Genomic DNA, 25309 nt, shown 5'->3' with positions numbered 1-25309 from the left:
GAATGCCTTCTTCTCACTTGTAACCACCCTGGAACCTCGTATATTTCTTAGGAGTTGTGTGGTCAGTAGCCAGTTCCTCTCCTTTTGAATCAGGCAACCCATCCTTCTCCTTGATTGGTGCTGATGCTCCAGGTCCACGTGGGAGGATCTTGTTAGTGACGTCAGCCAGAGGCATGAATGACTGCTTCAGCAGACAGTGGACTTTAGGAGGCCTGAATACTTGTCTCTCCTGACTTCATTACACCCTTTAAAATTAGTGCCTTTCTCTTGTCTGTGTTTCCTGTCATGGCCTCCAACCAGCTCTGATGTTGCTTCTACTCTTAGCACTTCATGCCAGTTCTTTTCTTGTTTACAAGGGTTGAGTCCCTGATTTTCAGGGTTGCCTTCTTGCTGAACGGGAGGAAGAATGGTTATAATAGTGTGTACTCAGAATGTATGCTGTTACAAGGATGTGGATGAACTGAGGGTCTCTTAGGAGGATGCTCTTTCTGAGCATCTTTTATGTATCAGGCACTATGATAAGTGCTTTATATCATAGTATTTGATTCTTCCAAATATCCCTTTAAATATAATGTGATAATCTCTATTTCCCACATGAGCAAACTGAGATTCATCGAAGTTGGGTAAATTCCTCCAAACTAGCATGTGTTTACATAGCAAGTATTTACACTGATGTCTCCCTGGAGCCGAATCTTACAACCTCTTCCTCTTGCCCAGGCAGCTCCTTGGGATGGGGAGGGTGAATCCAAGGATCCAATTTTTGGACTGTGTTTTATTCAAACGTGAACTACTTGCAGATAACCACTCTAACTGTGCTGCTGCCTCCACCAGAGCCCATGGGCATGTGCCAGAGGCTGGTGTCTGCATCAAAAGAAGCCTCTTTCTACATCATTCTGGAAGACAAGGGCCAAGACCTTGGCACACTCATCCCCTTGCCCTGACTCAGCTTTTGCGTGATCACAGACCTGCCCTTCAGTCTTCCTGGTTATTAATCACAATTTCAGTCCAGGAGATGGAGATGAAGGAAATCAGGAATTAGTTCAAAGAAATATCACGCAGTTTCTTAAACTCAGTACTCAGCACCGACACTTGGGGAGGAAATTCATTGCTTGTGAAGGATGCTACCATTATGATTTGGTTACTTTTAAAGCCTCATGAGGCATCCTTGCAGCAAGAGAAGAGATCTTGTCTTTAAAATAGGGTTGGGTTTTTCTTGAGAAAGAGAACATTACCCCAGCTCTCCCAGCATTGTTTTCTCCTCTGTTGTGGGATATATGAAAATAACATGAGGTCTGCTTACCCCTCCCTGTAGATCAGGAAATACCAAACCTTGAGGCTTCAGGTCGATGGCTAACCCTGCCTTTGGGTCCATGCCATGTCAGGATAAGATTTGAACTGCTCTCCTTATGGTACCTTACTGTTGGTTTGCTCCTATCAAACCCACGCCTTTTTTTTGAGCCACTCAACTAATGATTGAGGCTGGGAGCATGAATGGAAATTGTGGAAACTGAAGTTCAAAGGCTAGATTTTTCACCATTGTTTGGCCCTCATACTTGACCCTTTACTCAGGCCCTTTATTCTGACAAGTTATTCTTTCTGAACCTGAACTTGTGCTGAGGCAGTAGGGTGATTGTTGGCTGACTAGGAAACAATAGTCCCAGGCGTGCCAGCCTCCCTGCCCTCCCCAGCACTGTTTACTTTGCCTGGCACGTGCTTCCTTCCATGTCTGCATAGCCCAAAGCTGCCCACCCTCTTCAAGGCTCTGGATAAATATCTTCACATTCATGAATGCTTCCCTGGGGTTCTCCAGCTGCCAGTTAGAAGATTTCAGGGGGCTGGATGAGAACAAGGATTCTGGGACCAAACCACCACCCCAGTTCAAATCCCAGCTTGGTCACTTTCTAGCCACAGGATTTTCTTAAAATTTCTCACTGTGTCCTAGTTTCTCCGTCTGTAAAATGAGGATAATAATAGTAACTTCCTCAAAAATTACTGCTGCTGCTGCTGCGTTGCTTCAGTCGTGTCCGACTCTGTGTGACCCCATAGACGGCAGCCCACCAGGCTCCCCCGTCCCCTGGGATTCTCCAGGCAAGAACACTGGGGTGGGGTGCCACCTCCTTCTCCAATGCATGAAAGTGAAAAGTGAAAGCGAAGTACTAGGCACATTCAATAAGCTATTACACATTCAGTGCTTAAAACAGTACCTGGTACATAGTAAGGGTTAAAGAAGTGTTTACATAAAATAAAGAGTATTTCTTCTTCTGAGCTATTAATAGCATTTCAGAGATATCTTCTATAGTTCATATCAGTTTCTACTTTCTATTATACACATTTTCTTCTTTTTCTAGAGTGAAAGTGCCTGGCAGGAAAGCCGTTCCTGTCTCTGCTTGGTAGCCCTCACACTCTCTTGTGCATGGCAGGCACTTTGTAACTATCTAGTGAATGCTTCGGAGAAGGCAATGGCACCCCACTCCAGTACTCTTGCCTGGAAAACCCCATGGACGGAGGAACCTAGAAGGCTGCAGTCCATGGGGTCGCTGAGGGTTGGACCCGACTGAGCGACTTCACTTTCACTTTTCACTTTCATGCATTGGAGAAGGAAATGGCAACCCACTCCAGTGTTCTTGCCTGGAGAATCCCAGGGACGGGGGAGCCTGGTGGGCTTCCGTCTATGGGGTTGCACAGAGTCGGATACGACTGAAGCAACTTAGCAGCAGCAGTAACAGTGAATGCTTTCCAAGGTGATTGCTGTCACTTCATCACGAAAACTATGGGCTTCCCTGGTGGTTCAGTGGTAAAGAATCTGCCTGCAATGTAGGACACATGGGTCTGATCCCTGGGTTGGGAAGATCCCTTAGAGAAGGAAATGGCTACCCATTCCAGTATTCTTGCCTGCGAAATCTCATAGACAGAGGAGCCTGGTGGGCTACAGTCCATGGGGTCACAAAAGAGTTGGATACAACTTGGTGACTAAACAACAATAGCTCACAAAAAGCATCGTGAGTTGGGTGTTATCTTTCCTATCCATAAAGAGTTTGGTTTTTTTTCCAATTATCCTCTCGGATAATGTTCCAGAAAATGCACTTCCTCTCAGGGAAAATACATTGGAATGTACATCCTGCCAAGCATCCATTCATCCCACGGTCACTGGAAACTTGGTGTTGCAGTGAGGAAGTGTGTCAAGGCTGGCTTCCCCGGAGACCTGCTTCCTGGTGGCATCAAAAGATGCAGAAGTTTTTGTCAGCTCACTCAACGAGAGTCTATCTGTTCATGCTGGCCTGGTTCATTCATACTCAACTTCCAAGACATTGTTGTTAAAGACCAAAACGACAAATCATCCATTTTCCTTGAGAAAGATCTCGAGAGGAGGTACTTAAAAGCTCCCATTGGCAATTTGTTTTTTTTAATACGGAAACATATCTGAGAAGCCAAATCAATATCAGAATGCTGCCCTGTGGATAGACAGAGCTGAAGTAAAGTAAGACGTTGTTCATGTCATGACCGCTTGATACACCTGATTACACTAGATGGAGTGTAGACCAGAAGGAAGGGGGTCCTCTCTCAGCAACACTGGAAGTCAGTCTAACAAATGCCCATGGTTCTGCACCTCTTTCTCAGTATTCCTGGCCAGTCATGAAAACTCCTGCAATGGCATTATTTCCTCATAATGGATATGTTTCAGTGTTCCAAGATTACCACTCACTTTTCACTTTGAATTCTAAATAAAGGCTTTCCTTTTGAGGAGGGACTCTGTATGTCCTTGGCTTAGTATTTTTAAAATGTTCTAGCTTGCTGTGGTGCGGTGTCACGTGTCTGTGGGTTAGCTGTGCCGTGTCCTTGTCTTGGAGTGCCCTCCCCGCCCTGCTGTACCCACACCCCCAACCCCTCTGTCTGCTAAACTCTCAGTCATCCTTTTCATTCCGGGGACAAGTGTCATCCCCTTCAGAAGCTCCCACACCCAGAGCAGGCTTAGAAGGTCTTTGCTCTGTGTTCCTATGTTGGAGAAGGAAATGGCAACCCACTCCAGTATTCTTGCCTGGAGAATCCCATGGACAGAGGAGCGTGGCAGGCTACAGTCCATGGGGTTGCAAGAGTTGGACATGATTTAGCGACTAAACCACCACCTATGTTGTTTGTTTATCCTTTATTCTAGCCTTTGTCATAGGCTGCAAAGGCAGGCTTGTCTAGCTGTCTTCCCCACTAGATTGCAAACTCTCAGGAAACAGGAACTTTGTCCATCTCATGGACCCAGACACAGTGCCTGGTACAGGGCAGGTATTAGATAGGTGCTGATACTTGATAAAATCAGTGAGTGGCATCAACATTAGCCTACAGCTCTCCTAATGATGTCTCAAAAGCATGCAAACCCCATTTTATTCTTCAGATGACTTTTGACACCTCTCGTTTATAAAAGGCAATGTTCATAAAAACCTTAGGGTTGGCTTTCAAGGTGATGAGATGCGAACCTAGTCAGGTGAGCGAGCGTCACTATCCTTGGGGGCACATGGCTGCCAGACAGAGGCGCTCTCCATGCATCTCTTCACTACCAAGCTGGTCAAGGACGGAAACTGCAGGCTTCCCCTCGGTGTGTCCCAAAGCCCATGGTCCTCCCTGTGGAGAAGCCCGACTGTCCCAAGCTGTGTCCTGAGGGGTTGGACAGCGAGAACCAACTTCCCTCTCCCTTCTGGTGGTTTCTCTTGGTGCAGACCAAAATGAAAAGTTATCTGAAAATTCTGGAATCAGACACACGTTTGTGGGTAAGAAAGTGAGAAGAAAAAGATGAATTATCTTTGTGGAGACATGGAGAATGTACTTTGCTGCTGGGTGGGTTTGGTGACCCTGACTCCCTTAGGAATAAAGGAAAGCTCTTGGGAGCCTTTTGTGTTCTTGATTAGATTGTTCTATTAGCTAAATCTCCAGTGGTTCCCCCCCTCTCCCCCTGGAGAAGGAAATGTCAACCCACTCCAGTATTCTTGCCTGGAAAATTCCATGGACAGAGGAGCCTGGTGGGCTACAGTCCACGGGGTCGCAGAGTTGGCCATGACTGAGTGACTGAACACAAGTTTTTTTAAAAAAAACTTCTTTTTAACATTTAACTGGTATATTAGAACTAGTTTGACTCTTCTGGGGATTTTACCAGCTCCCAAAAGGACACAATCACCTACATTATCTTTGTTGGAATGAACTAGTTTCCCTGCTCATTCAGTTCTTATTCACATTAAGGGTTATCATTTCTATTTAAAAAATATCTACATTCACCGTGACTGTCCAGAACACTGATTTAAGTTTAGTCATACAAGAGATACAATACACTCCACTGGCAGACAGAGTCTCTGAAGCAAGAATTAGCTTAATTGGCTATTCTTAAACTGCTCTCAATTATAACCTGCTTTTGTCCACCATGTTGTATCTGCAGTAGAGAGACAGAAGTCTCCTCTCACTCTGGGCCGGTCTCTATATGAGATCATTTTTAACACTGCCCCACCTAAACCCTTAGTCCTTTCAGCAGATGGACTTATTATAAACATTTTTTAAAATGGACAGACTCAGATGCAGCAATGCAGCCTAGAGCTGGGAAGCACGTGAACATCAGGTGAGTGGTTATGAAACGTGTCACAAATACACTTACTTTACTAACTACTCTGGGCCTCAGTTTCCTCATCTCTCAAATAAAGACCTTGAGGGAGATAACTTCTGGAGTTATTTTCAGATTCCTATGGTCTTGGTTCTATCTAAACTTCGTGTCATCACTCCTGGAATGGGTGCAAATCTTGCGGTGGGGAAGCCCATACCTGGGAAGGGACAGAAAGGTCCCCAGAACACCCAACCGTCCGGGAGGCAAGGCGATGAGCTCGCCTGACTCACACCCCTGGTACAGGGCTGTGCGCCGCGCAGAGGATGTGCGCTGTTGAAGCGGGGATGGGCGCCCCCTGGAGGGCATGTGGGGAAGGTGCTCCCGCTCCTGAATCCCTGGGTAGGGGGGAGCAGTAGCCAGTGGGCTGCCCACTGCCCTTCCAGCTCTCCTTCTCCTCGCCCCAGTCCCTAAGGATGAGGAGACCTGGAGGGAGGATTGAACCAACTGGGCTGTAGGGGAGAGAAGAGCCTGTTCTGAGCGGAGAGGTGGTTCTATATGGGGAAACCGAGCAGAGCCTGTTTCTGGGCGCTGCTGCTGCAGAGGCAGTCCACGGCACTCAGAGCCTGGGACACCGGCAGGCAGTGGGAGAGAGAGTGACCTGGGTGTATGAGGGCCTTGCCTTGTGAGCGCTGGTGCTGAAGATGGAAAAGACAGGTTCGTACACGTCTTTGCCGTCTCCCCTCTATCATGGTGGATCGGGGCTGCATCAGGGCAAGTGGCCTGCTCCCGACTTGTCCCCTGTGTCAGACAAGATTCTGGAAAGGCAGGTGGATGCGGAGGGGAGGGAGGGAGTGGCTGGCAGTTCTCAGCTCCAGGTGCCCTCTAACCTGTGCCAGCCACACCCCAGGAAGTGGAGGGAGCCAGCCAGCCTCTGAGAGTCATGTGCACACCAGAAACCTAAGCTGAGCTTTAAAAGTGGCAAATAAATAAATACAGCCAAACTGGGGTTGCAGTGGCAGGGGGCAGGGGAGGTAGAGGCATTTTAGCAATGGTCATTTATTCAACAAGACAAACTAATTCACAGAAATCTGTATTAAAGTGCCTGTTGCATGTTTGAAAAATCAACCAAGATGCTTATAAAAAAAAAAAGCTTTTCAATGGATGCTAAATTGCTCTTTCTGGCTCTGTCTGCCTGATCCTACCTCATTAAAATTCCAGATGTCGGAAGGAGGCTATGCTCCTTCCATGATTTAAGGCCCCTTTGTTAGTTCAAAGCAACCTGGGCCGCCCTGATGCAGAATGCCAGGTTCATGCCCTTAGCCACACTTCATCAAGAAGAGTGCCAGGTGGGCCTGTCTCCAGAGAAGGGTGATTTTTCTTAAGACAGGAGTTCTTTGGAGTAACCAGCCCCCAAAGTATGTGTGAATCTCCAGAAAATAGTTGTTGTTTTTTTTTTAAACAATAGGGTCTGTAATTATTATCAGATTCTTTAAACAAAAACAAAAACTTTCCTTTGTATTGGCGTATAGCCAATTAGGTTCATGGGGTTGCAAAGAGTCCAACACGCTGAGCGACTGAACTGAACTGATAGCCAATTAACAATGTTGATAGTTTCAGGTGGACAGCAAAGGAACTCAGCCATACATATACATGTATCCATCCTCCCCCAAACTCCCTTCCTATCCACGCTGCCACATCACATTGAGCAGAGTTCCCTGTGATCTACAGGAAGTCCTAAACTCCCTATCTCTTCCCCCATTCTTCCCACCCCCCACCCCCAACCATAAATTCATTCTCTGAGTCTGTGAATCTGTTTCTGTTTTATAAATAAGTTCATTTGTTTCACTTCTTTTTAGATTCTTGAAAAAAAAAAAAAGAATAAACAGAAGACATGAATAAAGCAAGAGCCTGTCTCCCAGGACCACCATGGAGGTCAGGGGCTACATTAGGCCATCAACCCTTCTGTCATATGGAAATAAGCAAAGACCTTTCTGGTTAGGTGAAGAACTGGGCTTAGACCAACATAGCAGGCAAAGAAAAGTGCTGCTGTTGCTGGTGCTAAGTCGCGTCAGTCATGTCCGACTCTGTGTGACTCCATAGACGGCAGCCCACCAGGCTCCCCAGTCCCTGGGATTCTCCAGGCAAGAACACTGGAGTGGGTTGCCATTTCCTTCTCCAATGCATGAAAGTGAAAAGTGAAAGTGAAGTCGCTCAGTCGTGCCTGACTCTTAGCGACCCCATGGACTGCAGCCTTGTCTCTAAATATCCATCCAGCTAGTCTCAGTTTCTGAGGACTCTCTCAGGACTGTGTGGGGCTGCGTGGGGGCCATTCTCTGTACGGTCCAAACGTCTGCCTGCCTTTCTAAACGCAGGACACCGTCTCATGTCCCTTCCTGCTCCTTTAGTCATCTGAAGGCTCTTGCTTGGCTGCCCAGCCACTCTCTGCTCAGCCGGGAAAATGCTGGAAAATGACATCGCCAGGCACCTTCAGATCCACACTGTCCCTCCTCCACCAGGCACGTATTCCAGAACAACTTTAAAGTGATGGCTCCCAAAATGCACCCCCAACTCCAGGGTGAGGGGCTCTTTTGGCCGGTATGCCCACGGTGAACGCAGTGAGGCCCTCTCCCCCGAAAGGGGTTGGGGAGGAAGCAGGGGGTGGTCTGTGAGGCCGCTTTAATCCCTGTGAAAGAAACACCAAGCTCTAGAATGGATCTATCGCTTCTCCTAGGCTTTTTCCTGTTTTTTGTAAAACTCCAAAACCCATTGATTTTCTTTTACCACTGATGGATATGTTTGCTAATTTGCTAATAATATTGCCTTCCACTGACAGGAAGGACCTTGTATTTGGTTACTTAATTTTCTTTCTGATGCCATCCTGTGGGAGGTGGGGGTGTCTTGACAGTGATTAATGGGACATTTTCTTGCTAAAGAGTGCGACTTCTCATTTATGTCCGGGCTTTCTCTTTTGTTTACTCACTGCCCACCTCCTGAGACATTCCTCAGGGACTGACACCAGCTCTGATGGGGTATTTAGAGACCAGGAAAGCACTTTTCCTCACCTGCTGTGCTGGTCTAAGCCCCATTCTCCACCTAAACGGAAAGGTCTCATATGCCTATTTCCATATGATGGCAGGGTTGTGACCCACTAAAGGAAAAAGCAGTGAGTGGAAAAAAAAAAAAAAAGAGTTCTGCTCTTATTGGATTTAAATTGTGGTTGGGAAGACTGGGACATAGGATGGTTCTGGAAATGGAGATGTAGAAGCATTCAGATTGTGAAGCTGGGAGTCCCTTTCCAGGAATGAGGAGAAGCCAGAATCCTTAAGATGAGCATGGTTTTTTCCTAGAGAAGTAAAGGTATTCTACCCGTTAGGATTGGACAAAGGTGAGTTGGATGAGGCATTTGTATAATGAAATGAGGTTTGTATAATGAAATGAGCTAAAGGATTGAGTTTTAAATCTCAATCCTGCCACTTACTAGCTCTGTGACCTCAGGGAATAACTTTCTTGAGTTTCATTTTGTCATCCGTCCAATAGAAATAGTAATGTATTAGGATGGCTTTACTTCCAAAGAACTGAAAACCCAATTCAAAATGACTTAAACAATTGGAAGAAATAATTTAGCTCATGGCTCCTAGAAAGTATCAGATCAGATCAGTCGCTCAGTTGTGTCCGACTCTTTGCAACCCCATGAATCGCAGCACGCCAGGCCTCCCTGTTCACCACCAACTCCTGGAGTTCACTCAGACTCACATCCATCGAGTCAGTGATGCCATCCAGCCATCTCATCCTCTGTCGTCCCCTTCTCCTCCTGCCCCCAATCCCTCCCAGCATCAGAGTCTTTTCCAATGAGTCAACTCTTTGCATGAACTGGAGTTTCAGCTTTAGCATCATTCCTTCCAAAGAAATCCCAGGGCTGATCTCCTTTAGAATGGACTGGTTGGATCTTCTTGCAGTCCAAGGGACTCTCAAGAGTCTTCTCCAACACCACAGTTCAAAAGCATCAATTCTTCGGCACTCAGCCTTCTTCACAGTCCAACTCTCATATCCATACATGACCACAGGAAAAACCATAGCCTTGACTAGACGAACCTTTGTTGGCAAAGTAATGTCTCTGCTTTTGAATATGCTATCTAGGTTAGTGGCCAAAGCTTCAGGTATGGTTTGATCAAGGGTCCAGATGTATTTCTCTTGGAGTCTCTTATTATCATTTGCTTTTGTCTCAGGAGAAAAATGGCAGCAAAAGTCCCAGGCCTCCCAGTTTACACATCCTGTTGCCCAGAATAAGAAAGAACTTCTCTTACCCAATCGCTGAAAAAAATCGTTGGACTCTGACTCTGACTCCAGTATTCTTGCCTGGAGAATCCCATGGACAGAGGAGCCTGGCGGGCTACAGTCCATGGAGTCACAAAGAGTTGGACATGACTGAGTGACTAACACACACTGGGCTCGGACTGGACTGACTGACTTCATACACTCACTTCTGAACCAGTCATTCAGCTGAGTGAATGCTGTGCACTAATTACTCTAAGCCTGGGTCACACGTCTTTCTCTACACGAACCACCTGTCAACTAAAAATTGGCACCTGCCATGGGTGCTTGCCGTCTTCCTCCACAAGGATTAGATCATCTGCTGTTGCAGATGCTGAAGGAGTTCAGCTGGAGAGCAGAAATGAAGCACTCTCTACCCGGCCAAATACGGGCAGGAGACATCTTCAGATAGTTAGATATTCTCAGCAGCTGATTTTATGAGCCCAAATCTTATATCTCCTCATATTTAGAAAAGCACTGAAATCCTTCGTGGCGATGACTGTTTCTCGTGACTAACAACAGAAGCTTCATGAGACGAGTACAAATCTTTTGGGAAAATATGTGCCTGATTGAATGCATTCCCCTCTTTAACAAAATCGCATTATATACTGACCTTTGCTTGTTGCCTCTTTGGAATAGTTTCTCAGAGCTCTGAGGTGCCATCTCCTGGGCTGCAGTCCTCATATGGCCCCAAATAAAACTTAACTCACAACTCTCGTGTTGCGCATTTTTTCAGTCGACACACCATAACAAGAGGCATGGAATTGTTGTTTGATTGAGACTGTCTGTTTTGAGGATACCATCCAAACAGTACAACTGCTTTATGCTCCATGAAGGAGTAAAGAGAGGATTAGCTAATTTAACATAGAAAAGCTTTCCCAACACCACTCCTAGCTCCTCAAAGATGCTCAAACATGAGTCAAATCTGAATTTGTGGTGAAATGTCCTAAATTGGTTTTCCATCACTCTATAACAGTTTATCACAAACTTAGAAGCTTAAAACAATGCCCATTTTTTAGCTGACAGTTCTCTAGGGCAGAAGTCCGGGTTCTCTGCTCAGGGTCTCACAAGACCAAAATCAAAGCAGAGGCTATGCTGCAGTCTTATCTGGAGTGCAGGGTCCTTTTCTAAGCTCATGTGGGTTATCAAGAATTCAATTCCTGGAGATTGTTGGACTGAGGTTTCTTGTTGGCCGGCAGCAGGATGACCCTCTCAGCTCCCAACAGGCGACCTCCATTCAAAGCCAGCAGTAGAGACGCTCCATTGTACTGAATCCTTTTCATGTGTTCAATCTCTGTCTGAGTCTCTCAACCCAGATTTAATGAGCTCCTCTGATTGCATCAGGCCCACTCAGATAGTTTTCCTTTTGATGAATTTTGCTTTCACTTGTTTTCTCATCAGGTGAGAAGAACATAAGTTAAAGCACAGTAAACTGCAAAGGACCACACGACTAACAGACGCACGATGCTGTGTTAGGTTCTCGGTGTTACAACGGCATGTAAGTGCTTTCCGCTTTTCAACTAGGTTTTAGACGCACCAAATGCATATTCACCTTCCTGTTTACTATACAACCTGCAATCCTCCCTACAACGCTGGTAGTTATGGGGAAGTTATGAAGAAAAGTGTGCACCTTCTGAATTTTGCTTCCTGTTCGAAAGTCCATTTCCATGTCACAGAGAATGTGTTATTGGGAAGCAATAGACCATTCATGTTGAGAGTCAGAGCCGCAGGATGAGATTAGCGTGATTGAGACTTAGCAGGAAATCCTGAACTGAACTGTCTGTTTTAGTTGGTTTGTGAATTTGGATAAGTTCCATCTCAATCTTAGACACTCCGATAGGCTCTGGGGATTAAAAAAAAAAAAAAAAAAAGAAACAGTTCCTGTCTTTCTGGAGCTGCCAGTATGGGGGTAGAGACAGAAATGGCAGCAGAAAAATGACATCTGTCTTGGCATGTCTTAGAAGGTGGCACAGTTCAGAGGAAGGAGCTGGTGGTGGCAGCTGACGCTCATCAGAGTGGGGGTTTGCCGGGAGGAGTAGGACAAGGAGAGTCTAGCCGTGGGAAGAGTTTTGAGCAAAGGTAGAGAAAGGAAGGGGAGGAGGGCAGGCACAGCACTGGGTGAGGGCCCACAGCCAAAGGCTCTGCACAGACCGGGGTGTCCCTCGGAGCCGGGTGGAGATCCGAGCAGAGCAGCACATGATGCTGCTAATAAGGAATGGCTCTGCCTTCTCTTATTCTGCAAAATAAGAGAAGCATCTGGTTTAGGAACACCATGGGGATTGCCAGGGTAATCGCACGGGAGAGTTTTTCAGTGGGTTTCCCAGGTGGCTCGGTGGTAAAGAATCCACTTGCAATGCAGGAGACCTGAGTTTGATCCATGGGTCAGGAAGATCCTCTGGAGAAGGAAATGGTTACCCACTGCAGCATTCTTGCCTAGAGGATCCCCATGGACAGAGGAGCCTGGTGGGCTACAGTCCATGAGTTGCCCGGACATGACTAAGCGAATGAGCACGAACACACACACAGCCTGAGTTGCCTCCTCATATCCTCAGCTTCCTTACCACACTCTGTCCCTCTTGGGACAACCCACCTCACCTTGGTGCAGTAGAGTGAGAGGGCACAGTCTTACACCAGGGAGGTGTCACCAGGAACAACAGGGCCCTTGAGTGTGGCTTTAAGTCCTTAGAAAATGGCTGTCGAACCGATTGGCCCCAGCACCTCCACCCAACAGAGGAGCGAGCCAGGAGCACAAAGTCCCAGGTGTGGTGACAACCTGGCCTCGAGGGTTGCGGAGCTGGACCTTACGTCTTCTGGATGGAGCTGCCAGGCCCACACTGGATACAGGGATGGGCAGAGAACTGGTGTAGGTTTCGCAATCAGTACAGCACAGTCTGCCCACAAATGTTCACAGGAATAATGCTCACTCTCCTCCCAAAGACCTGCAAAAATTGCATGTAACTATGGCATCAGATGCTGTTCCATGTCCAGGATCTTGGGACTAACAACAGATCCAAATGGGGTTCCTCTTGATCCAAAGGCTTATGAACTAAAAGTACAAGCTATCTGCCTCCCACGCACTGAATACACAGTGAAGAAACAAGCACAGGATAACCACAGTGAACACAGACATCTAAAGAGGGGAAAGGCTGGACGGCACAGGCCACTGACAATTCTGAATTCGTTCAGCACGCACGCTGCCCCGTTTCCACACTCCGGGGCCGGGCAAAAGTCCTGGTCAAGGCGCTGGCTCTCCCATCCATGGGGATGGGAGCACTGGCTTTTGGCTCCACCTTCTGGGACATCTTCCTTTCCCATCACCCTCCTTCCCCACTTCTGATGAGTGCGCAGGAAAATGTGCAAAACCCTTGGCCTCTTGCCTGCTGTAAAGTTTTGGGGATTCAGAGGTCTTTTACAATTCTGAATAACTTTGATTTAGGACCTTTTAGTTCAGGCTGATGGCAATTTCACCTCCCAATTCCTTGACAAATTTTCTTGGGGTTACTTTGGATCTGATTGAAATCCACTCTATCTGACCAGATCTTTTTGAGACATGCCCAACTCTATAGACCTTTTCTCAGCTACTTCTGGCACTCAGGCTGCTCTGGGATAGCATCTTTAAAGCTCCTAGAAGCCCTTTTGTCCAGCCAAGAGAGTATTCTAGGCATTGCTTTAATTCCTTCAAGGGTCTTATAACTATAAACTTGATTTGTGTTTTATTCTAAGCTTCTATCTTACTGGCAGTGGCCCAAGTTTTATCTTTTACTGGTTTGATTCACTGGAGGTAAGAAAGTTTTCTTTTCCATCCTAGCCTGTTCTGTACCCTCTATGTTCCCTCTCAAATCAGCTTACAAACTAACCAGCAGTAGACATATTCAAGTTCTGCCTGGAAATTTCATTGCTCAAACCTCAAAGTTCACAAGGTACTGTCTTCCACAGGCAATGGCTTTACTAATTGTTTTGTACTATTTAACATGGGTCATCATTTTTTGAGATCTCTATAGTTTTCAGTTTTCTGCTTATCGTCTGGTCCCTAAGTCAAAGACACATATTTTAGGATTTTGTTACTGTAGTATTTCATTCACACATACTGCTTTTGTTTCAGGTACCTATTGCTGTGTAACAAACCTTCCCCAAACCGAGTTGCTTAAAACAATCATTTTTTCAAGGTCATGATTCTCCAGATCGGCACTTGCAGCTGGTCTCATCCATTTATCTGTGGTCTGTTGAGGATGAGTTAGGTGGCTCCATTTTTGGAGATTATCTGGCTGGGCAGATTGACTCTCCTTCACACATCTCACTGAGTATGTTTCTTTCATATCCTTCCAGCATGAGAACTGGGCTTCCTTTTTATGGTAAGGCCAAAGTTCAGATGCAACCCAGCCCAATGGTTCAAGAGAACAAAAGGAAGTGCACAAGGCCTCTTAAGGTCTAGACTTGAAACGGGCTTTCTGCCACTTCTGCTGCATCCTTTTGGCCAGAGCAAATCACAGGCTGACCGGTTCAGAGTGAAACTCTGAGGTCAGAAAGCAAAAGGTGCAGCTACAGGAAACTATTAATCGGGGACTTCAGTTGTAGTCAGTCAACCCCAGAGAGACAAACAACCTATTTTCCTAAAGTCACAGCACCATCATCTGTAACCTAAGAGTCCGCCTGGATGCCCAGCAGCATACCTGTGTCTCGCTCCTGTTTCCAAAACTAAAAGGAAGAAGCATTGTCCCCACGTAAACACATCCCCACCTCCATCCAGCCTCTCTGCTGCTTGAGCTGTTTTCCATCTTGGACCTGGCCTTTGGTGGAGAAAAGGATCCTGGCGAGCATGACTGTCTCTATACTGTATGTACAGGGAAGAGCATTTGGCAGTGGGGAAGTGTGACACTTGAGAGACTCCAAAATAAAAGCCATTGTACAATGTCCCTATTGACAATGCCATTTTTTTTTTTTTTTGGCAATGACATTTTTGAAAAAGCAATCATTTGTCTTCAGAAGACTCGCGAATGGTTTTCCATTCAAAGCCAAGTGAGTGTCCTAACTTGCCTTTAATTGAGAACATTTGAAAAACTGAAGATTTTTCGAAAAATTATATTGAGGCCTTCTGTTATGGGCTGAACGGTTCCCCCTCCCCTCCCCCCAATTTCATAGGCTGACGTCCTAACCCCCAGTACCTCTGAATGTGACTTTATTTGGAGATATGGTCTTTAAAGAGATAATTATTAACAAGTTAAAGGGAAGTCATTAGGGTGGGCCCTAATCTGATATGACCAGTGTGCTTATGGGGAGAGGAGATTAGGACACAGACGTGTATGGAGGAAAGACCACGTGAAGACATGGGCAGACAGAGGCGCTCTACAAGGCAAGGAGAGAAGTTTCAGGAGAAGCCGACGCTGTCAGCGTCTTCATCTCGGACTTCTAACCTTCAGAACTGTCAGGACATGAACTTCTTTTATTTAAACCACCGAGGCTGTGCTACATTATTATAGCAGTCCTAGCAAACTCATAGACTCTCTGAGATGTTGATGGCTTTAGGTTCTTTTTTTGACTAAAATGGCTCACTTTTGAGTGCACACACGCTTTCTTATCAAAGTAGATAGCAGATCTTACTAAGAACAAAATTGTATTGAGCACTTACTTTTGCTGAGGACTGAGCACTTACTTCTGCTGAGGACTGTGTTTACATGTATTTTCTCATCTCGTCCACAGAACATTCCTATAAGGCGTGTACTATGTTACGTCCGACTTTTAAGATGGGGAAACTGAGGGTTAGATGGCTAAGGGGTTAAATGACAAGGCCTGAGTCTCCCAACTGGCAGAACCAGGAATCCATTCCTCTCGGGTACAAAAACACCTGAGCTTTGATGTCAGATGGATTTGAGGTCAAATCCTTGTTCTGAAAATTACTAACTGTACTACCTTGAGTGGTTTACTTAACTCCTCTGAGCCTTAGTGTCCAAATAAAAAAAACAGTCCCAGTGCACAGGTTACTGTGACGGTTCAGTGATGTGATTCATGCCTACTAAAATCTTTCAAGGAGCCTAGCACAATTCTTACAGCACGTCAAGGGCTCGATGAATGCCGGTCTTTGTGTGTTAAGACAACATCAGGTCCGGTTGCCTTACAAGCGTCTCTAATCCAGTCAGTCTGTGGGTCAGGGCCAGAGGTCAAGGCTATTTCCTGCCTTACATTTTTTCCAGTTCCTTGTCCCATCTGCTCTGGTGTTTCCTCAAAGGATATGACCTTTACCCATGACCTCGGAGTGTAGATGGGCAAGTCACAAAAGGTCTCACGCAGACCAAAGAAGCTCGGGATTCAACACAAACTATTGCACAAAGAAATCAAAGGCCACTACAATATCCTCTGAATAAATGGCAGAACCCACATGCTCAACAAGAGGGCTGTAATGTGAAGAACAGGATATGTTCAAAATTGCAAACTGGAAGGTGTTTCTTTCTCTAGGTGAGATTTTATTGATTATGAGTATGAAGATGGTATCATACTGCACGTTAGGGGAGATAAACCCCGAAGCAGCCCAGCACCAGATCGAATGTGAGAAGTGCCTTTAAACACATTTATGTGTGTGAGAGGGTAGGGGGTGGAGAATTCACTTTTGGTGTGGAAACATACAAAGCGTCCATAGAGAGGGTGACATTTAGGTTGAACTTGAAGGAAGGGAGGAGAGAGATGGCTTTTTCAGCCAGGCACGCTCCATTCTCAGCCTGGTTGTGTGTTAAAGCGCATGGTCTGTATTTAATGGTGTGTTTGCTTGCCTATGTCCATGGTTGCTTCAGTCATGTTTGACTCTTTGCAATCCTATGGACTGTAGCCTGCCAGGCTCCTCTCTCCATGGAATTTTCCAGGCAAGGATACTGGAGTGGTTGCCATGCCCTCCTCCAGGGGACCTTCCTGACCCAGGGATCAAACCCGGGTCTCCTGCATTGCACGAAGATTCTTCACCATCTGAGCCAATAGACAAGCTGAATTCTATTTGTAAGGAAGTATAGCTTGTAATTTACTACTAACTAATATACTCCAAAAAGTTGGCAGCAAGAGGCTATTCCAGGAACAGCTAGTTAAAGCATAAGCAGTTGTCCAGTCTTTTTTGGCTATTTCAAGATCATTCCTGGGATTAAATCATGTGAACCGAGTGGGGCTCCCGGATGTCATGGCATGGATGGTACTATGAGGCCACTGGCTGACTCGCTTTCACAGCAGGTGCCTTGGGGTGATGGGCAGGATGTCCCATCATGTGGATGCTTTCTAGGCTGCCCGTTAGTGGAGAGTATCTGGACCTGCTTAGTTAGGGATCATCAGTCCCTCTGGTCCAATAGTTGTACTTTTCCTGAGGAATCCTTATCCTGAGAGGCACCAGCTTTTCCTTTCAGGGTTGATTCCTAGAAAGCTTAGTGTCCAGTCTGTGCTCCCTTGCAACAAGCATACACATCATTATGGGATATAGTCCTTAATGTCTTGCTCTTAGCTCCATTTGAAATCTCCACCCTTGTTTTCATTCCTTCTTAAATTCCTCTATTCAATTCATGCCTTTCTCCTCTGGCTTTTACATCCTCTCTCGTGAGCTACTTTCAGCCTTTTCTGGAAGGAGATGTGGTTGACTCACACTGTCTTTCCATTTCCAACAAGACTGCAGATCTTTACCCATGAGATTTCCTTTGCCTGGAAAACTCTTCCTTTCCTTTCCCTTTTTCCTCCTTTCACTTTTCCGCTCCTCCCCCTTGACATCCTGGTAGCTTTGCCCTCTTCTGAGTCTGTTTTGATATCACTTCCTTTATGGGTTAGAGGTCCCTGCGTGTGTTCCGAGGATTAAAGAGAATGATTCATGTAAAATTCCCAGCACAGAGCCTGCAGAATACTGAAGACGAGATGTCCTCTCACCTTCAACCCCACTTTCTGTAAGTGATTCATTTCTTAGCACATCATCCACAAGGAACCGAGTCCCTTCTGGGGAGCAGTGTACGTTTGTCTCCAGGAGGAAAAGACACAGATACAGAGAAAGTGATTGGGGGGGGGGCTTCCTGTCAAGGTGGGGTCTTAACATTTAAAAGAGTTAAGACTCAGAGTTTCCCTGGAGGCTCAGCGGATGAGAATCCGCCAGCCAATGCAGGAGACATGGGTTTGATCCCTGATTTGGGAAGATTCCGCATGCCAAGGGGCAACTAAGCCCATGTGCCACAACTACTAAGCCTGTACTCTAGAGCCTGTGAGCCGCAACTCCTGAGCCCACGAACCACAACTACTGAAGCCCGAGTGCCCTAGAGTCCATGCTCTGCAATAAGAGAAGCCACAGCCATGAAAAGCCAACACACCACATCTAGAGAGTAGCCCCCGCTTGCTGCAACTAGAGAAAAGCCCATGCAGCAATGAAGACCCAGCACAGCCTAAGAAATAAACAAAAACTGTATTAAAAAAAGGAGTTAAGACTCTAGACAATAGCCAGCCTCAGAGAGGGGTGGTAGAAGGTGGGCTGTGGGGCGGGACCAATCCTGGGGCCAGTAAACAGCCCCGACTCCATTTTTCTAGATCTCTACTCTGATTCTTCAGGCCACAAAAAATGCAAAAGACTTGGGGCCCCATGTTTAGGGACCTCAGTGAGCATGTCCTGGGGGTGTGAGCGCCTCTGTGCATATTTTCCCTCTTTGTGGTTCCAGAATCTAAAATACTTCCCCGTTCCAATGCCTGGGAAACTCAGTTGTCTAAGCCACTTCTCCCTGGGTCTTTCTTTCAGCCAACACCACAATGCATAGTGTCTGTTCTGTGCCCAGACCCCTTTTCCCCGCTTTGGTACTCAAAGCAACAGAGCTACCATGAGCTCAGAGATCATCTACACGTATGTCTCTGAAATTGCTCCATAGTGATGGAAGAAATGCTATCTTCACTCACGGGAGACATGATTCCTTCCACAAACATGGACTGAGTCACCTCTGAGTGCCAGGCACTGGGAATAGAGGTACCCAAGGATGAGTTGTTTAGTCGATAAAAGTCTGCAACTCTTTTGCGACCCTGTGGACTGTAGCCTGCCAGGCTCCTAGCTTGGTCCATTTCCCCCAGCCAGCAGGAGCTATTCTAAGAGGGGTCCCCAACCTTTCTGGCACCAGGGAGCGGCTTTATGGAAGACAATTTTTCCAGGGACTGGGACGGAGGGGGTGGTTTGGGGATGATTTAAACACATCATATTTATTGTGCACTTTATTTCTATTATTACATCAGCTCCACCTCAGATCGTCAGGCATTAGATCCCGAAGGCTGGGGACCCCTGTGCTAAGAGGTGACCTCAGCCTCTTTGATGCCTTCATAATTTGTTACTTCTCCCCCATCCTGACAAGTCAGCCCAAAACACATGATTCAAGGAGCTATCTTTATATCCCTAGGCAAAAGTGAAAGTGTTAGTCACTTAGTCGTGTCCGACTCTTTGGGACCCTATGGACTATAGCCCACCAGGCTCCTCTGTCCATGGACTTCTCCAGGCAAGAATACTGGAGTGAGTTGCCATTCCCTTCTCCAAGAGCAGCTTCCCAAATCTCATGTTTCCTAATAACCACTGTAGAGCCCTTTCTACAGGAAAATTCCTGAACTGCAGCTTGAGGATCTAGGAAGAGACAGCCTGCAATGCCAGTCTCAGGGGAGGAGAGGGAAGGTTTCCATTCCTTTCTGGTTCCCACCCCCCTGCCCCCCTCCATTTCAATGACTTTTTCTTCCCATTTGCCAATAGAATAAAGAATGAGGAGGGAGTGGAGGAGCCACCCTACCTTTTTCACCATCTTTGCTTTCCTGCTTCTTTTAATAAGATGGATATCTTTATAGAATATGGCTACTTAACAATGCTATTAATAGTTCAAGTTGAAAACATGGTATTTCAATATAGCCCTAGCTCAGGGCTGTGGCCATAGCAAAGCCTTCAGAATTACATGTGACTTACTGGGTTGTAAATCCTTGATCCCTGAAAAGAACTATGAGGCAAATTTGATCCTTGAATGCTTCTTATTTGGCATAAAACTGAGAGGCTTTGAGCAGCAAATCTTAGAACAAGGAACTCTCTCTTCTATGGCCAAAGTGAACCAGAAATGAGAGTCAGGAGGCTGTCCTTATAGTCCTCATGGAGTCCGAGATCTGAGTTATTCATCTTGAAAATGGAGAATATGCAGACATCAGAAATGATAGCACCAATTCACTGCCCACGATCAGCTGAACAAGTGTGGCACCAGCCAGAAAACTCCATTTATTAAAATAATAGTTCCTTAGGACACTATAGAATTTCCCTAATAACGGGCTGAATATATGTTTAAGCCCAGTAATAATGGCTAGCAAACTAAGAAGTACTTACACTTAATTATACCTCTAGCGTGTAGGTTGGCACAGAGGGAGGCCTTAATTATCAATGTGTTATGCCCTTGCTTTACATATAACAAATGACTTTAATGTGGCTATTCATGTTATAGTTTAAACATCTCGGTAATTAGGAAGTGGAAAATAGGTGTAGCGGAGGGAGTTGTCAGATTCTTGAGCTCTATCGTGACCTTTCGTGCTGTGTAACCTCTAAGCTGAAATTCTCAGCCAAGGGAGGCTGGACTAGTCTTGGGTCAGAGACGCAGAGTGCAGACATCCAGGCATAGGATGAGGCTAAGGAGAGGGTTACTCACAGAACTACATCCCTTTATGTAAAAAGTCTTTACTGAGTACCTACTATGTGCTGAGCACTGTTCTAATCACATGAAATGTCAGGAAAGAAAATGGGACTCAGGGAACTTCCCTGGTGGCCCAGTGGTTGAGACTCCACGCTTCCACTGCAGGAGGTGTGGGTTCAGTCCCTGGTCAGGGAACTAAGATCCCACTGGCTGGGATCTTCACTTTTTTTAAATAAAATTAACATGGTCAAAAAATAAAATTAAAATACAAATTAAAAAGGAAAATGGACTCAAAAACCTGCCTCTGTGGAGCTTGTATTCAAAACTGGTGCAGTTGTAGAACCCAAAGAGTTGATAACTGGCTCAGAGATGGTCACCGGTTGTGGGCTTGCCCTCGGCCCTGTCCCATCCTGTGCTTCTTTCAACAATTTGGGTGAAGACGTAAAAGGCGTGTGATCGAGTCTGCGGAGAGCAGTTGTGAGCATGCGCCAACGCTGAGGGTGGTCCCTGCTTGATTTCTCATCCCCTCCGCAATCTTGCAAGGCACAAATTATCATCACTACCAATTTAGATAACAGAATTCTGTCGGACTTTCTTGGATTTCCCATCCAAGCTGGTTTCCCTCCCTCTGAAGATGCAAGGCTGAAGATGGTGAAATTAATACAGGATGTTTGGACCAGGATTCCAAAAGTCTTTATTATCTGCATGTATGAGCTCAAACTAATAGTTTGCACTGAGGATATAATATAAAGCAGTAAGGTCTAAGACACAACATTTAGACACTTGAATCCTCTTGGCACTGTTTTTGATGTCTTATCTATTTCTGTGATTATTTCCTGCAGTTTATGAGATTTCTGCTTTTCCCTGGTACTCTGGAAGAAGTTGATGTTTAAAATGCAAGATTAATATATTTAATAGCCAAGTTTAAGGAGTGAGGGAATTTAGTGTTAGCGTTACTCCAGGGCACAAGCATCCTTGGCCAAGGTGATTTAGGGACTGATCTCTGTTCCAGCGATCTCTGTAGCAAACCAAGCCCAACCCAATGATGTAAAATAGCAGTCATTTTATTATACTCACTGATTCTGAGTCAGGAATTTGGACAAGGCATGTCAGGATCAATTTGTCTCTACTTCCAGAGTATTTGGGGCCTCATCTGGTAGGACTGCTATGGCTGGGGGTGACTCAGATGTCTGGGGGCTGGCATTGTCTAGAAGCTTCTTCACTCACTTGTTGAGGGTCTGGGCTGGGATGACCTGAAGGCTGGGGTCAGCTGGGACTGTTTGCTGGAACTTTTCCATATGGCTTGGGCGTCCTCACAGAGTGGCAGCTCAAGGTAGCTGGATGCCTTAAATGGGAGCCTGAAGCTCCAAGAGTAAGCATTCTAGCAAGCAAGGTGAAAGGTACATGGCATCATTTCACTAGAATCTATCAGTCAGAACAGTCACAAGCCTATCCAGATTCAAAGGCAGGAAACACAGACCCTATCTTTTAATAAGAGATATGTACACACCTTTATAGACAACCAACAAGGACCTACTGTATACCACAGGGAACTCTCTGCTCAATGTTATGTGGCAGCCTGGATGGGAGGGGAGTCTGGGGGACAATGGATACATGGATATGTATGGCTGAGTCCCTATGCTGTCCACCTGAAACTGTCACTGCATTGTTAATTGGCTATACACCAATACAAAATAAAAAGTTAACAAAAACTCTTCTGTTGTATCCTTATTTCTGCCCAAATAAGCTTAATAATAACAATAAAAGAGATATGTTAGTTAACTTGTTTAAAAACCATTGCATTCCTAAGAAGCATATCTTCCCTGTGGACCTTTTAACTCAATTTCCTTGCCCAGAGTAAGTCCCAGTTTGTAGAAGAAAAAACTGGGGAAGGAGGATGTGACTGTGGTCTTCAAGTCTTTGAAAGCATGTCACATGTAAGAGAGAACAGATTTAACCCACAAAGCTTTAAGCACAGAACTGAGAAGCAGTGAGTAAATGTCGGAGGAGAACTTCCTGATATTTAGGGATGTCTGTCAGTGGCCGGCTCAGCTAGGAAGACGGTAAATTCTGATTTTTGAACTATCAATTAAGCGCAAATCAAGAATGCTCTAGAAGAATTTCAGGCTTTGTCTGGGATGTTGGATTAGATGATTTTTTTAGGAAAGCAAGGGCTGTAAGTGACTGCCCATCAGACACACGGCCATAAACGTAGGGAATGATGCATAATACTGCAGGGCTTCACTGTCTTTTTCCAAGTCACCCTCTGAGGCCATGAATTCAGGGACACTCCTCTCCTTATGTCGGTGGCTGAAAATCCACCTAGGAGAGATGATTTCTTTTAAGATCTTGATCCTTGTCCAAATGTAATAAAATACCCTGCGAGAGGTGAGAGCTGATGCTCTTTTGGGTAATTTGTCATTTAACTTGAACATGTTTAACTTTCAAGCCCTATTCTTTGAGCATCATTTGGCAAGAAGAGACACGGCCTTGAGTGTCTGAAGGATGAAGGGAAGCCGCAGCACAAGGAGAGAAGGGAGATGCAGGAGTCGGGGGAGATGCACTAACATTTGGGAGAGCTGAGGCTTGACCGGGGCAGCCTTGGTGATGCTCTGACTTCTTCGGCTTAATATTGGCAGATAAGAAACCACAGTTTTCTGAGCAAACGAGTAGAAAGCAGGTGCCCTGTGTGCTATGCTTCCTGAACTTGAGAAATGCAACGATGACCACAGACCCCTCTTTCCTGGGGGGCAGTGGAAAGAGGTTCACCCCCGCCTCCATCACAGATGCCTATCCCCACACTCTGCTAAGACAGTGAGGCTCTGAGGCTGAACCCACTTCCTGAGAAGTCAGCCTCTGTCTAAACGAAGTAAAAACCGGAGCCACAAATCTCCGAAGCAAGAGAAATCCCAGAGGAAGACAGAGGCGGTGTGGGAGGCAGATGCAATCCAAAGGGTACACACTTGAGGTTGCGCACATTGGATCTAGTCATTTAAAAAGGACCTCTTTAGAAGAGCAAGGCATTGAAGAGTTTCAGAGGTTATAAAATGTAGAGCCTAAACAGAGCATTCCATAGAGTTCCATACAGGGAAGCATAAGTACCCGACAGACTCCTGCCTCCTCTCTCATCCGCACTACCCACACACCCCAAAGAATTTCTGCTTCACCCTCAGTTGAAGATCACTCCTCCCACTTCCATTTCTGTACTTCCCTCACCTTACATGGCCCGAGCCCACCCTTGCAAAACCAGCTGTCAGGAAAACCTTTTAAGTCAGCTGTTTGCATCTTAATATGATATAAAGACAATGGGCTGCCTCCCTCCAGTATTTCAATGTGAAGGCTGATTTTGGGGGCTGAGAGAGAGTGTTCTCTGAGGGAATTCAAGCTGGGGAAGGGCGATACAGCAGAGGCTGGGGAAGGGGAGGTGGCCAAGGAGTAACCCAGGGCCAGCACCTCCATTTCCGGGTATTTGGGGGTTGGTGGTGGTTGGAGGGTGGTGTTTCAGTTGCTGGTTCACTCAGAGGGTGTGGGCTTTGGACTGGATGCTGCTCCTGGAGAACTGGGGGTGAGTGGGCTCAGGCTGAGTGGATACGCCTTCAGTCTCAAGCTTTCTTCCTTGGTCCAGAGAGAAGCCAGCCCACCAAGGTCCCACCTTACAGAAGCAGGATGCTGAGCCTGTGGGATTTCAGGGCTTCCTCCCAGCTAAAATTCCCAGGAATTTTAATTGGATTGCAAATAGACGACCTTGAGACAAAAGGAGAAATCTTCCGATGGAAACTTTGTGGGTCCTAAGACTTCAGACCCACAGAGATCTTAGGACAAACAAGGCCTGAGTAACACCAAATGCTATTTATTTTCTCCAATATATATAAAATGAGCCTTGAGCCTGTCATGCACTGCTAATAAGCACTGTACAGGATCACAGACACGTCAATGGTCCCCAAGGCCCTGTAAGGCTCTTTTCCTAGCATTACACATCCTTCAAGTCATGGATGTCACAACATTGTTCCAGCAGAGATTGAATGCCATCCCATTATTAGAGGATGGAAAGTTAATTCAATATACAAGATCAAATGGAGACATTTCTTTTTCTTTTCTTTTTTTACTTCCTAAACCAGTAGATCTTGGTTGTGAGGAGCTTTTAAACTTTCACAAGGTTACAATGTGATGCTGAAAATCTCCACTTTAAAGTGGCCTTTTGATTGGACTGGGGGAAAAGAATCAGTGGCTGAACAGATTCATTTAGCATAGATCTTGTCCAAAGAAAGGAAAAATCTTGGAACTCGGTATGAATAAATTTAAATATGACTCAGGAGAGAGTGCATTTCTTATACACGAATTTGAGCTATGTGAAATCAGCAATAATAAACAAGACTTATAATACTATCCATGGCTAATAAACAAGAATGAAAGTCTGAAATAATATCACACACTAGGAACCAACTCAGACAGCCAATTCCCCCCTCAGTCAGATAATAACTCTTTATGGGTCTACATACCTAGGAGTTCAAACTGGCTATGTAGGGTGCAATCATGAGATTCTGCAGGGGTATATTCATGCGGCCTTCTGCTGCTCTGACATTGAGAAAAATAAAATTACTTACTCATTATTGGAGAAAACACTCAGAATCTTTCAACATTTGCATCAGTTAATCATAAAGCATTTTAGTTAGCTAGGCAATTTTCCTTGAAGATTTGTCATGCTTTGCATAAAAACTGGGACCACAACTCTTTGCCTGAGTTCTAAAGTATCTTTAGTGGGTCTGTAATCTTGATATTTCTGCTGTGGACT

The 25309-nt window shown here is 45.7% G+C and overlaps 1 long non-coding RNA gene across 4 annotated transcripts in view; it reads left to right on the top strand.

The window, feature by feature from the left end:
• Positions 1-12184, top strand: part of LOC112583455 — a 32784-nt gene extending 20600 nt beyond the window's left edge. For 2 of the 4 annotated variants that reach the window (XR_003107529.3, XR_003107527.3), the window contains one exon: positions 3076-3741. This is a non-coding gene — a long non-coding RNA (uncharacterized LOC112583455). Of the gene's footprint in view, positions 1-3075; positions 3742-11287 lie in introns of those variants that run through there. The other 2 variants (XR_003107528.3, XR_003107530.3) reach the window with 2 other exon arrangements.
• The last annotated feature ends 13125 nt before the right edge of the window (positions 12185-25309 follow it).

This window comes from Bubalus bubalis, chromosome 1 (genome assembly GCF_019923935.1).
Source record: "Bubalus bubalis isolate 160015118507 breed Murrah chromosome 1, NDDB_SH_1, whole genome shotgun sequence".
Taxonomy (NCBI): Eukaryota; Metazoa; Chordata; class Mammalia; order Artiodactyla; family Bovidae; genus Bubalus; species Bubalus bubalis.
Note: the sequence above shows the minus strand (reverse complement) of the source record. Positions and strands in the feature narration are given on the sequence as shown.